Source organism: Pongo abelii, chromosome 16 (assembly GCF_028885655.2).
Source record: "Pongo abelii isolate AG06213 chromosome 16, NHGRI_mPonAbe1-v2.0_pri, whole genome shotgun sequence".
Lineage (NCBI taxonomy): Eukaryota > Metazoa > Chordata > Mammalia > Primates > Hominidae > Pongo > Pongo abelii.
The window spans coordinates 82,921,694-82,936,045 of record NC_072001.2 but is presented as its reverse complement, the minus strand read 5'-3'; the positions used below and the strand labels follow the sequence as shown (position 1 = coordinate 82,936,045).

General features: G+C 39.7%; 1 pseudogene; it reads left to right on the top strand.

Annotated features, from left to right (window-relative positions):
- Positions 1 to 2,301: 2,301 nt before the first annotated feature.
- LOC100433583 (transcription factor Dp-1-like) lies at positions 2,302 to 3,642 on the top strand (annotated as a pseudogene).
- Positions 3,643 to 14,352: the final 10,710 nt, after the last annotated feature.

Sequence of the window (14,352 nt, the reverse complement as noted above, 5' to 3'; positions counted from 1 at the left end):
AATGGCTGAGAAACAAAGAGGAGAGAGGTATAGAAACCTGGTGAATACAGCCCTTGTCGCTGAAATGTCAGACCCACTGAAGTCGAGCCCATTAATCTTGTTTTATTGCAAGATTCAAAATCGCCATGCTATGGCAGCCACAAAATTGATAGATGAGTTTCCCCGCGTTCACCCAGTACCTTGGCTGCCTGGGAAACTAGACACCAGATGAACAAGGAGAGGAAATTAAAACCGCCATTGGAGGTTTTTCAGTAACTGCTGCTAGAGAAAGACGGGGCATTCACGGTCTCTGGCCACCAAGCTGCTTACGCTTGGGTTTTACTGCGTTTTTTATAAACAAATCAAAGAAATAGCAATGCTGAAACCATCGCGGTAAATCTTAAGCAGCTTCCTGCTCCAGTGAGGGGCAGGAGTGGCCACAACCTGGCTGTCCTTTTGCTTAAGGCCACGGGGCTGTGATCTTGTTTGGCTTTTTGTTAATGACATAGGTGAAAAATAGAAATGCCTGGTTGTTTTAATTTGGGGTTCTTTGATCACTGGGGAGCTGAAACCTTTTTCCATATGTCAGTTTTCTAGTTGGATTCCATCTTTTGTAAATAGCCATTTTCCTTCTGCCACTAATATAATTAATGATTCAGTTCAGCAGTTCCGCATTTATTGTGGGTCTAGCACATTCAGTGATACATGGAGGTGAGTTATGTATGTCCCATTTCCTAACACAGTACAGGGGGAGAGAGAGAGAGTAGGAGGGAGAAAAGGAAACAGAATGTCACTTTGCTGCAATGAGGCTGATAGGGATACTTCCAGAATGTTTTCCCTGGTTTTATTTGCTTTTTTCAAAAAAAATTTTTGGAGAACATAGAGATGTTTCTATTCTTTTAATATTATAAATTACCTGTCTTTTTGTGACTACTTCTATCACTTTTTAAATACTCATTTCTGTTTCATTTTAACTTTCTGTGGTCAATTTTTTTTTAAATCCCAAATCTGGCTGAAATTTATTTCCATGTTAGATTTGTATGAGTTATAGGTGTTCCTTCTTTTTCTGAATTACTTTGATTTTGCAAACTTTATATTGACTAATTCTTCCCTTTTCTGTGTTTTTTTTTGATAGCTCTTTTGTTTGTTATACATAAAATTCCCACACATACACATACAGAGATTATAATATTTGTTTCCTTTGTGCCAATATGCTACTCTTTATTATTGTTGATTTTCAATACATTTCAGTATCTGGCAGAGCTAGCACATCCCAGAATTTTTTTGTAGTCTCTTATTTATTCTTTCTTTTGACTATTAGGGATTTTTTTCCAGTTCCAAGGAAACTTGGAATCCAGAGAAATTATTTTTGACCTTATATTCAATCTATAGATTTATTTAGGTAAACCAATATGTTTATAATATGATGTTAGGAATAACGCTCAAAATCCTAAGGAAATTGAACACTCGAACAAAGGATTCTTAGCAAAGCACTTTTATTTCTGCGCAGAGGGGTGCCTCCTTGGCCAGTCACCATGAAAGCACACCTGAACAAAGGGACACGAGAGCCTTTATTCCTGACACAAGTCCTGCCCCTGTACACTTTCCCCATTGGCCGGGGTCGGGTTGTACAATCTAAACTAATCCTGGTTGGCTAAACATTTGGTATTTTTTAGGTAAGGTGGGCACGTAAAAGAAAGTGGAGAGGAAGGGGAAGAGGTGTCTGTAATGAGCTAGAAAGTTAGTTCTCTTACCAAATAAGGAAAGGGTGTGAGCTGGTACTGATACTGCCTGGTACTGTGGCATGCCTGGGCATCTAACAAAGGCAAAAAGGAAAAAAGGAGAAAACGGAGAAAAAGGGAGGGGGTACTATGAATTAAAGAATAAAAGACTGATCAGATTATTTGAGGAGAAACCTCATCATATCCCACAATAACATGAATAGCACCATCCAGGAATTAATTATATTTTACTGTTATTCAAATTTCTTGTAATTTGTTCCAAAGTTTGATGCTTTTTTTATAAAGCCACTCACATGAAATATATGTTTAGTATAATAACTTGTACATTTTGCTATAATTTAGATGAGATTTCTTTATATTTTAGTAATGTGCAAGAAAATTATTATTTTATTTATATGTATATCTTGTATCTGGTTAATTTACTACAGTTAAAAAATTAATTCCGGAGGTTTTCAGTTGAAACCTGCTTTTGGCGCCGCTCGGCACAGGGCAGGGACCCCGACATGGCCGGGACCACCCGGCCGGGCCCCCGCCCGCGTCTCCCCGCGCCACCCCGCGCTCTATACCGCGCTCTGCACCGCGCCCTCTCCGTGCCCCCGCCCGCGCGGCCGGACGGGGCAGCCAGAAAAATCATTTTTCTTCTCTGGGAAGGTGAACATTTGTAGCATTGATTTCCCAGATCTGGTAACATGGCAAAAGATGCCGGTCTAATTGAAGCCAACGGAGAACTCAAGATCTTCATAGACCAGAATCTTAGTCCCGGAAAAGGCGTGGTGTCCCTCGTGGCCGTTCACTCCTCCACTGTCAACCCGCTCGGGGAGCAGCTCTTGGCAACAACCTTTGAACAGTCCAATGTCAACATTGCCCAGCAAGTGGTAATTGGTGCGCCTCAGAGACGGGCAGCGTCAAACGCCTTGGGGGTAGGAAGCCCACACACCCCCAGCACTCACTTTGCCGCTCAGAACCAGCCTTCCGACTCCTCACCTTGGTCTGCCGGGAAGCGCAACAGAAAAGGAGAGAAGAATGGCAGGGGCCTGCGGCATTTCTCCATGAAGGTCTGCGAGAAGGTGCAGAGGAAAGGGACCGCTTCCTACAACGAAGCGGCAGACGAGCTGGTCGCGGAGTTCAGTGCTGCCGACAACCACATCTTACCAAACGAGTCAGCTTATGACCAGAAGAACATAAGACGGCGCGTCTACGATGCCTTAAACGTGCTGATGGCCGTGAACATCATCTCCAAGGAGAAAAAGGAGGTCAAGTGGATTGGTCTGCCCACCAACTCGGCTTAGGAATGTCAGAACTTAGAGGTGGAAAGACAGAGGAGACTTGAAAGAATAAAACAGAAACAGTCTCAACTTCAAAACTTATTCTACAGCAAATTACCTTCAAGAAACTGGTGCAGAGAAACCGGCACGCGGAGCAGTAGGCCAGCCAGCCGTCGCCAGCCAACTCGGTCATCCACCTGCCCTTCATCATCATCAACACCAGCAAGCAGACGGTCATCGACTGCAGCATCTCCAACGACAAATTCGAGTATCTATTTAATTTTGACAACACATTTGAAATCCACGATGACATAGAAGTGCTGAAGCGGATGGGCATGGCCTACGGGCTGGAGTCCAGGAGCTGCTCTGCTGAAGACCTTAAAATGGCCAGAAGTCTGGTCCCAAAGACTCTGGAGCCGTACGTGACAGAAATGGCTCAGGGAACTGTTGGAGGCGTGTTCATCGCGACGGCAGGTTCCACGTCTAACGGCACAAGGTTCTCTGCCAGTGACCTGACCAATGGTGCAGATGGGATACTGGCCACAAGTTCTAATGGGTCTCAGTACAGCAGCTCCAGGGTGGAGACCCCGGTGTATTACGTCAGGGAGGACGACGAGGAGGATAATGACTTCAACGAGAATGAGGAGGACGACTGACGTCCTCCCCACTTCAAATTCAGCTTCAGGAAAACGTTTAGGGAAAAGATTTTTTTTTTTTTAAATGTGGGTTTTCTGTTTCCTTTTGGCCTACTCCCAAGAAGATACTGGTAAGCTATTGAATTTAGATATGCACCTCTGATAAGCAAGGATTGTTTCCCGTAGGATTAGGATGTGCTGTGGATGTGTGTTTTGATACCAGTGTGCAGATGCAGAGTGTTTATTTACTTTTTAGGATTTTGTGTTTTCATTTTCTATTTTTCTTTAAGTGCAGAGTTCATTTTTGCCCCTAAACAGTTTTTGCTGAGTTTGCCGAAGGAATTGTGTTTCATCCACATCCATGAAAATGAAACGCCCTCCTGTTGTTGATGGTGAGCCCCTGATGCCTTTTATTTGCGGTGAGTTTGGACGGCACCCCCGCTGGCAGATGGCGAGACTCTGCGGAGTTTGTTCAGTGGTATGGTGTCCAAGCAAACAGCAGAATTCAACTTTCTAAACAGCCCCAAGCAAACAGCAGAATTCGACTTTTTTTTTTTTTATTATTAGTATTATACTTTAAGTTCTGGGATACATGTGTACAACGTGCAGGTTTGTTACATATGTTTTACATATGTATACATGTACCATGTTGGTGTGCTGCACCCATTAACTCGTCATTTACATTAGGTATATCTCCTAATGCTATCCCTCCACACTCCCCCCACCCCACGACAGGCCCCGGTGTGTGACGTTCCACTTCTTGGGTCCAAGTGTTCTCATTGTTCAATTCCCACCTATGAGTGAGAACATGTGGTGTTTGGTTTTTTGTCCTTGCAATAGTTTGCTGAGAATGATGGTTTCCAGCTTCATCCATGTCGCTACAAAGGACATGAACTCATCCTTTTTTATGGCTGCATAGTATTCCATGGTATATATGTGCCACATTTTCTTAATCCAGTCTATCATTGATGGACGTTTGGGTTGGTTCCAAGTCTTTGCTATTGTGAGTAGTGCCGCAACAAACATACGCATGCATGTGTCTTTATAGCAGCATGATTTATAATCCTTTGGGTATATACCCAGTAATGGGATGGCTGGGTCAAATGGCATTTCTAGTTCTAGATCCCTGAGGAATCGCCACACTGACTTCCACAAAGGTTGAACTAGTTTACAGTCCCACCAACAGTGTAAAAGTGTTCCTATTTCTCCACATCCTCTCCAGCACCTGTTGTTTCCTGACTTTTTAATGATTGCCATCCTAACTGGTGTGAGATGGTATCTCATTGTGGTTTTGATTTGCATTTCTCTGATGGCCAGTGATGATGAGCATTTTTTCATGTGTCTTTTGGCTGCATAAGTGTCTTCTTTTGAGAAGTGTCTGTTCATATCCTTCACCCTCTTTTTGATGGGGTTGTTTGCTTTTTTCTTGTAAATTTGTTAAAGTTCATATGGAACCAAAAAAGAGCCTGCATTGCCAAGTCAATCCTAAACCAAAAGAACAAAGCTGGAGGCATCATGCTACCTGACTTCAAACTATACTACAAGGCTACAGCAACCAGAAACAGCATGGTACTGGTACCAAAACAAAACAGAGACTGAACAAAACCAATGGAACTGAACAGAGCCCTCAGAAATAATGCCACACATCTACAAACATCTGATCTTTGACAAACGTGACAAAATCAAGCAATGGGGAAAGGATTCCCTATTTAATAAATGGTGCTGGGAAAACTGGCTAGCCATATGTAGAAAGCTGAAACTGGATCCCTTCCTTACATCTTATACAAAAATTAATTCAAGATGGATTAAAGACTTAAATGTTAGACCTAAAACCATAAAAACCCTAGAAGAAAACCTAGGGAATACCATTCAGGACATAGGCACAGGCAAGGACTTCATGTCTAAAACACCAAAAGCAATGACAACAAAAGTCAAAATTGACAAATGGGATCTAATTAAACTAAAGAGCTTCTGCACAGCAAAAGAAACTACCATCAGAGTGAACAGAATTCAACTTTCTAAACAGCCCCAAGCAAACAGCAGAATTCGCCTTTCTAAACAATAAACACCATCAACCTTATTGACTTTATTGTCCCTTAAATTATATTGGCTGTTGTGATTCCATCAAGTTTATACACTCTTTTCTCTCTCTATTTTGCAGCAACAAATTGCAAAGTGTTTTTGTTTGTTTTTGTTTGGTTAAAGCTTATTGCCGTGCTGGTGTGGCTATGGAGACTATCTGGAAGGCTTGGAATGGTTTATTGCTTGTGGTAAAATTTGCCTGATTTCTTACAGGCAGTGTTTGGAAACCTTTTATTATGTAGTTGTTTACGTACTTGTAATTCTATCACTTAAAGACATGTACTGAAACAAATGTATTTGTTTCATAAGCATCTTCCTGTAATCTATTATAAAATTGAAATTAAATATAGAGAATGTTTTAACAATTTTTAACTCAAAATTTGCCAATAATTTTTAATAGTTCTTTTTTTATAAAAAGAAAAAGGAATTTAAGGACAGGCCATAGTCTCTTTTAAAATTTATTCACAAAACCCATTAACTGCACAGTTGCTATTAGCTGCCTCTTCTAAAATGATAGTCTTTTTATTGAATCACAAACTTTTCTGTAATATTTTATGGAATATAAAGAGACTTTAATTGTTTGACTTGTTTAACTTGGCACTGTTAGTTTTTGTTAATAAAACGTGCATGGGCATTTAAAAAACAAAAACAAAAACAAAAACCCTGCTTTTGTAGATATACAGTCACAGCATCAGCATATAATGGCACTTTGTCTCTTTCTAATTAATCTATATCACTGTTAACTGTCTTTTCTTTCTTATGTTGTTTCAAGACTCTGTAATAAAAATGGTGGTAGACAGCAGTCTTTGTTCCTGAAGAAGTGGAAATTTTTTGGTACAGTGTCACCTTTGAGCATAATCCTGAGGATATTGAGCTAAAGATATTATTTTTATTGTAACAATGCCAGCAGCACAAACACTGATATTGGTGTCTACTGTGTGGTATTGTGTGCCAGACACTGTTCTAGGCTCTTTCTACATACGTGACTTCATATAATCCTCACATGAAACCATTATTTCCATGCTACAGAGGGGTCATGGGGCACAAGGAGGTTGGTAACTGCCCAAGTCAATAACAGAAAGAGGACACGAATCCAGGCATCTGGCTCCAAAGACCATGCATTTAGCCGCTTCTAAAGAACATGCATTTATCCATGTTCCAAAGCATATTTTATTAGAATTGATCAAATTAACTGGAGCAAATAAGATTTTCACATCTATTAAAACGACCACAAGACTTTTCTTCCTTGGTCTGATAGTGACTTCTAATAGATTTCTCCCTACTAAGGCTTCATTCTCTCATTCACAGGATAAGCCTCGTTGGGTCTGTAGAACATTCTTTTATTTATTATGGATTTTCTTTAGTTTGTAGTTTAAGATATTTTTTATATAAATAAGAGTGACTGGTTTAGTTTCTAGTCTTTCTGGTTATGTGATTTCTTTTAAAAAAGTTTCTTTTTTATTATAATTTGTTTATTTTGAGAAATCTACAAAGTGAAGAAAACTGCAAAAAAGTAGTACAACGCCTAGAATTGGAAAGTTGTCAACATCTTGGTATATTTCCTTCAAGGCTTGTTTTATTTTTCCTAAAATATATGAAAATTTCAAGATAAAAAATAAGCTCCCCTTAATTCTACTGCTTGATATATACCCAGAAGAACTAAAAGCAGGGGCTCAAAAGATATTTGCACATCATGCTTATGGCAGCATTACTCACAGGAGCCAAAAGGTGGAAGCAACCCCAGGTGTCCACTGACAGATGAATGGATAAATGAAATGTGGCATATCGATGCCATGGAATATTATTTAGCCTTAAAAAGGAAGCAAATTCTGACACATGCTACAACATGGATGAACCTTGAAAACATTATGCTAAGTGAAGTAAGCCAGTCACAAAAAAATAAATATTTATAATTTCACTCATATAAGCTACCCAGACTGGTCAAATTCACAGAGACGGAAAGAATGAAGGTTGCCGGGGAGTGAGGGAGAGTGAAATGGGAAGTTAGCACTTAATATGTTCAGAGTTTCAGTTTTGCCGGATGAAAGCATTCTAGAGATGGATGGTGGTTGCACAACAACGTATAGGTACTAAATGCCACTGAACTGTGCATGTAGAAGTGATTAAGATGGTAACATTTATGTGTATTTCATCACAGTTAAATAAAAAAAAGTCCCCCTTATTTTACATCCCCAGTGTCATTCTTGTCTCAGGTGTCCAGAGGGAATCATTGTCATGAATTGATTATAGTATCTTCCAGTCTATCTTTTATGGTTTTACAAACATACGTACGAATCTATGAAAGGTTTATAACATTCTTTTGTGTTTCCTAACATTTCCATTGAAAGTAATATGCTGCATGGAACATTCAACAATTGGACTTTTATCACTACATTTTATTTATGTATTTCTTTATTGTTATTTAAATGCAGTTCATTCTTTTTGCTGTTTTAAACGATCCCATAGTGAGTGTGTCTTTTTACAGAATATGTGCCCAAGATTATCCAAGGTGTAGACCTGAAACTGAATGGCTGGGTCACAGCATGAATGTTTTCAATGATCCTGGATAATGTCAATTTGCTCTGAAAGTTATTATTCAAATTTAAATACCAGACAGCAGAGGATGAGAGTACCCGTTTCCCCCAGCTTCAGCAAGACCAATATTGACAATTAAAATTTATTTTTTGCCAACCTGCTTGATGTGAAATGTTATCTCCTTGTTTAATTTGCCTTTCCTTGAGTACTGGTGAACTTGAATATCTTTTCACATGTTTATGAACCACCAATTTTCTCATCTCAGAATCACCTGGTCATTGTCTTTGCTTTTTTTTTTTTTTTTTTTTTTTTTGACACGAAGTCTCACTCTGTCGCCCTGGCTGGAGTGCAGTGGCGCGATCTTGGCTCACTGCAACCTCTGCCTGTCTGGTTCAAGAGATTCTCCTGCCTCAGCCTCCCAAGTAGCTGGGATTACAGGCATGCACTACCACACCCAGCTAATTTTTGTATTTTTAGTAGAGAGGGGGTTTTGCCATGTTGGCCTGGCTGGTCTCGAAATCCTGACCTCAGATTATCTGCCGGCCTTGGCCTCCCAAAGTGTTTTTTTCTTTATTGACTTGAAATTTATTAGATATTTTGGAAATTAATTATTTGTCCCTACAGATATCACAAGTATATTTTCTAGTCTTTTCATTTAACTTTGTTTTTTATCATACTAAAGATTTTAATTTTGATGTAGTCAGATTTAAAAATATTTTTCATTATGATCTATGCTTGTTATCTTTAAGAAATTATCCCCTACCCTCAGCCCATAAACATATTATCAGATATATTCTTCTAATTTATTTCAAACTTTTTTTCTAAGGTAGATTTTAATCAATATGAAATTTGTTTGGGGACCTTATGATCTCTTCAGCAAGTGTGGAAATTTGAAATTAATAGGATGCATTAAATTTTTCTTTATTGGTTAAGAATTAGTGGTATTGGATAAAGATTATGAGTATTCTAAATATTTGGATAGGTTTATCAACAAGTCCATAAGGATCACTGAGAAATTACAATGACATATCCTTGCTTTCTTTTTGCTTTTAGCTCTGCCTGTTTTGGGGGTATATGAATGTGTGCTATGTGATCCTCATGCGTACACCCACACAAACATGTACATGTGCGCACACACACACAGATGTGTAAAGAATATCTATTCTTGAAATTTGTAAATTCTTCATCATATAACTATATGTAATATTGCCACATACCTTACACTTTTCCTTTCCGCTTAGTTGCTAGATTCTCATTCTCCTTTCTAATCGTCTGTTTTGTGATTCAGATATTGTTAAAAGGTTGACCAGGAGCTTGTCTGTTTTATTGTTTTGTTTTCCTCTCAAAGTTCTAGTTTTTAGTAACACTACTATTACCACTACTCTTACAACAACAGCCGTGACCACCTTCTGCCTCTCAAGATTTAGTGAGCCCTTATCCGTTATTCACCAGACACTGTGCTGTGAGCTTTACCAGGCATTCAGTTTCATTTAATTTTTACAACAATCTTATATAAAGTTGTTATATTTTACAGATGGGAAACATAAGAAAGTAGGGCACAGAGAAATGAACTAAATGTTCCAAAGTTGCAGAGCTGTGTGTGTTGAAATGGAGCTGCAAACCCAGGTTCACCTGACCTAAGATATAGGGCTTGTAGTCCCTGCATTCCACTGCCTTCTTCTTTTTTTCCCCTTCTCCTTCCATTATTTCTCTTGTTTCCATTTTTTGCTGGTATTATTTCATTTCTTCTATTTTCTCCTGATGGGATTTGTTTTCAGTTCATTCTCATTTCATACTTTCATTGCCTCACTCTCTTGCTCTTGTGTTTTACACACAGTAGTGTGTAGGATGTTATTTTTAGTTTCTATATATTTGAGTTTTTTTTCTTTTTAACATATATTATGAATGTTTAACTCATTGCATTTTGATCTGAAAATATTAGCTGTAAAAATTCTGCCATAAGGTATTCATCAATGTTTTCTTTATGATTTAGCATATGATCATTTTTTGCTTACAGACTGACTACATATACTTTAAAAGAAAAAGTAATCCACATTTTTGCATTACAAGAGTTGAAATAAGTCTATTAGATATACTGTTTTTATAGCGTCATCCATTTTTTTCTAGGTCCTCATTTAGTTTCTAAATAGTTGGGTCTGTAATAGCCTGATAACGGTAAATTATATTCTTACACCCAAGCATGTTTTTGTTTGATTTCTTATGTATTTTTACAGTTTTTGCTTTATACACTTGCAAATCTTATGTAAAGTTTTTACTTTTAAGCACTGTGCTGTCCAGAATTAATCCTGCTGTTCTTTGATTTGAATTCAGCTGGCATATTTGGGCCCAATAATTCATTTTTAAACTTTTATTACCTTTCTGCCACTGAAGCAGAAGCAGATCTTATGGACAACTAAACACTAACTTTTAAAAATTATAATCTTTACATAGCTTGAGACAGGCCACTTACATCCGTTTTCATAACCACCGTGCTGTCACTTCATTTTATGTCTTGTCCTCTGTCGTCTCTTTTGATTTTTGATGTACAGTTCAATAAATGACTATGTTATACTTTGTTTTCTGTCTAAAGATTTTTTTTTTTTTTTTTTTTTTTGGAGACCGAGTCATGTTCTGTCGCCCAGGCTGGAGTGCAGTGGTGTGATCTTGGCTCACTTCAACCTCCACCTCCCGGGTTCAAGTGATTCTCCTGCCTCAACCTCCTAAGTAGCTGGGACTACAGGCATGCGCCACCACGCCCAGCTAATTTTTGTATTTTTATTAGAGACAGGGTTTCACCATGTTGACCAGGATGGTCTTGATCTCCTGACCTCGTAATCTGCCCTCCTCGGCCTCCCAAAGTGCTGGGATTACAGGTGTGAGCCACCGCACCTGGCCTGAAGACGTATTTTTAAGAGGTTACTCTCTAATTTTAAAATAAAAATATTTATGATCAATTTATGAGACACTCCACTAACATTCTTAAAGCTATAATCCTCATTTTTAAACTTTCCAGACAAAGACAACTTTTAACCCTCCTTCATAACCGCTGAGAGATATTAGAGGTTTTGCTACTTTTCCTTCTTCCTTCTTTCCCCTCCCATTCTTCATTGATACAATTTGAGTTTTGATCCCACTTTATCTTTTCCCATCCTTTTTTAGTTCTGGTTATTTGTAGCTTGTTTTTGAGCCACAGCTTTAGTTAATAAAATCAATTCTCAACAGTTAATTCTATTTTCTCCTGTTCTATTACTACCTTATCCTTGACATTCTTCTTGCCATTGATGACTTTTTAAAGTGAGCAGATGGTCATATAGGCATCCCCAGGTGTTTTTCCATTTCCAGTTTCTCCTTTTCCTCTTTATTTTTGAGAGTGTTCACCACAGAGTGGGTTCCTGTGAGGTTTATCACTTAAGGGTGGATGGTTGTAAAGTGAAATACTGTAGACCTCACTAAGAAGTAACTGCACCCACAGCACTCTCAGAGAACATCCTAATTCGTGAAGTATTGTAAAAGCATCACTCTATTTTCTTCTATCATTGCTTTTACATTTGGTAGAGAAAAAATGAAGAAAGAAATGATGACTTCTATTCAGCACTGTTACCAACTGGATCATGTCGCCTTAAAATTCACAGGCTGAATCCCTAACCCTCAATGTAACTGTATTTGGGGATAGGGCCTTAAAGATGTAATAGAGGTGCAGTGAGGTCCTAAGAGTGGGCCCTAATCCAGCATGACTTCTGTCCATATAAGAAGAGGAAGAGACGCCAGGAGTGCGTGTGGACTGAGAAAGACCCACAGCAAGAAGGGCACTGTCTTTTAAGCCAGGAAGAGAGGCTCACCAGAGACCACCCTGCTGTCACCTTGATCTTGGCCTTCCAACCTCCAGAACCAGGAGAAAATAAATTTCTGTTGCTTAAGCCACCCAGTAAGTGATATTTTGCCATGGCAGCCCTAGAAAATGAATTCAAGCACTTACTCTGTGCCAAGAGCTGTACAAAATGTTTAATCCCTGACAACAACCCTATGTGGTATTTTTACTGTAGTGTCATGAATAAGGAAATTGAACTTTGAAGTGGCTTGCTCAGGTCAACAGCTTGTAATTGATGAAGCTACAAATGAAACCAAAATCTTTCTGATTCCAAATCACATGCTTTTCCTTCTTTGTCACTGCCTCCTAGTAAATTCAGATTCTAATTCCTTTAAGTGGAATCTGGTCTTGCTTCTTTGCAAAGTGTGAAATGTTATTTCAGTTGTTCACACTGTTCCTCACATCAGTTGGCATCAATCCTGGAAATCCACTCACTCTGAGCATCCACGGAGCATGAACCCCACCCCTGTGCCTCTGTGTAGATGTTTTCTTTCCCTCCCTCTAGGTCTAGTTGCTGCTAGCTTTCTTCAGATCACATTTTTTGCTCCATCTGTGCAATGGAGTCATTCCTGATTCCCATTATTCTATATTATACTCATAACATTTTGTGTTCCCTTTCTTCCTTCTCCTTCCTTCCTCCCTTCCTTTCACAAGTGGATAATTGTGTGTTCATTTATGTAACTATTTTAATATTGTCTCTCCCACTGATCTGTAAACTCCATGGGAGTATGGGCTCTGTTTTCCTGACCACTGGGAACACACATCCTGACCTGCAGCAGGCATGCATAGACATCTGTAGAATAGAGGAGCAAAGGAACAAATGACTCTAAGGAGCCTCCTTCTCCCAACCAGCCTTATTTGGAAGATATGCCCCAATCTCACTGCAGGAAGGGCCCTCCTGAATTACCCAGAGACAGATCTCCAAGTGTTGCACCTAGAAGGTGGAGGACAAGTACCAAACCTGGAGTCCTGGGCCTCAACTTGAGACATAGCACTCTCTCTTCCCAGCTGGGTGAGAAACTCAAATTCTCTGGCCCTCAGTCTTTCCATGTAGAAAAGAAATGAGTTGGACCAGGTGTTCCCCATGGTTCTAGAGGTCCACACATTCTGTGATTCTGTGCCCTCATTGGGCACAGCCCCTCCTGTTACAATGGGGGATTAGGAATTCTAAGAGGACTCATCCCATCTTCAGATAGTTACAGAACACAGATGGTAGACTGGGACCTCTGGGTTCCTCAGAGCACATGGGGCCACTGGGGCAGTAGCTGGGCTTCATTGAGTCAGAAGTCCAGGGAAGGAGGAGCCTGAAGCCTGGGTCAAATCTGTAGGCAAGAGCAGGATTGTGCAACCCACCGTTTGATGTTTATTGGGCCACAGGCTTTCTTTTCTTAATCATCACCTCCCCTGTCCAGGCCAAGTGTGTCCCTGGGCTTCAAAGACTATCCTGCTGTGACTCAGCATGCCTGCCACCTTGAAGCATTGGCAAGAGCATGGAGACAGAGGTGTGGCTCCTACAAAATTATGTTGCTCAGGAAGGGAAGCTTCGTAAATTCTGAAATCTCTGCAAACATGGGATAATTAGGTCATACAATGGCTAATGAATTTAATGCAGATAATTGCAATTTAATGCACATTGACAAAACAATTTAAAGTCCTGATACACATCAATGGCTTCTGATTCCTTGGGAATGGTCTCAAGATGAAGAGGTTTGCTCTGTGCTTTAATACAAAAGGTATTTTATGTCTCAGAGCAAGGGAGTGCGGGGTGGGGTCCTTTAAGGCAGCTACTTGCCAAGAGTGAGTCCACATCCTCCTCTTCCCCTTGCTTTTGCCAAATGCACAAACAAGGCTGTTGGTTGATAATGGGCAAGAGATAATTCACTGGAATGAAGGCTCCACAAATCGATAAGACATATGTTCTAATGCAGTATACACTTAACTTCAGGGACCAGCTTTAAAATACAGCTTGCTAGTTTGTAAAGCCAAAGCTAGTCTTAAAGGGAACAGGAGCCCAGGTCTTAGAGCCTGTAGAGCAGTAATTTGAAACCCTTTGTAGACCATGAGACAAAAAGAGGAATGTGAAGCCCCTAGGACCCCTGTTTCTAAAATCAGGGCTAACTCTTTGGAAATGCGACAATGTGTTATGGGGGTCCCAGGGTCAAGTCACACTTTCCCCCAGAATGGAACTTATCTCAGTAGGTCCTGACTTACCTCTTAGCTACTTAACCAGTCACTGAATATCTAGT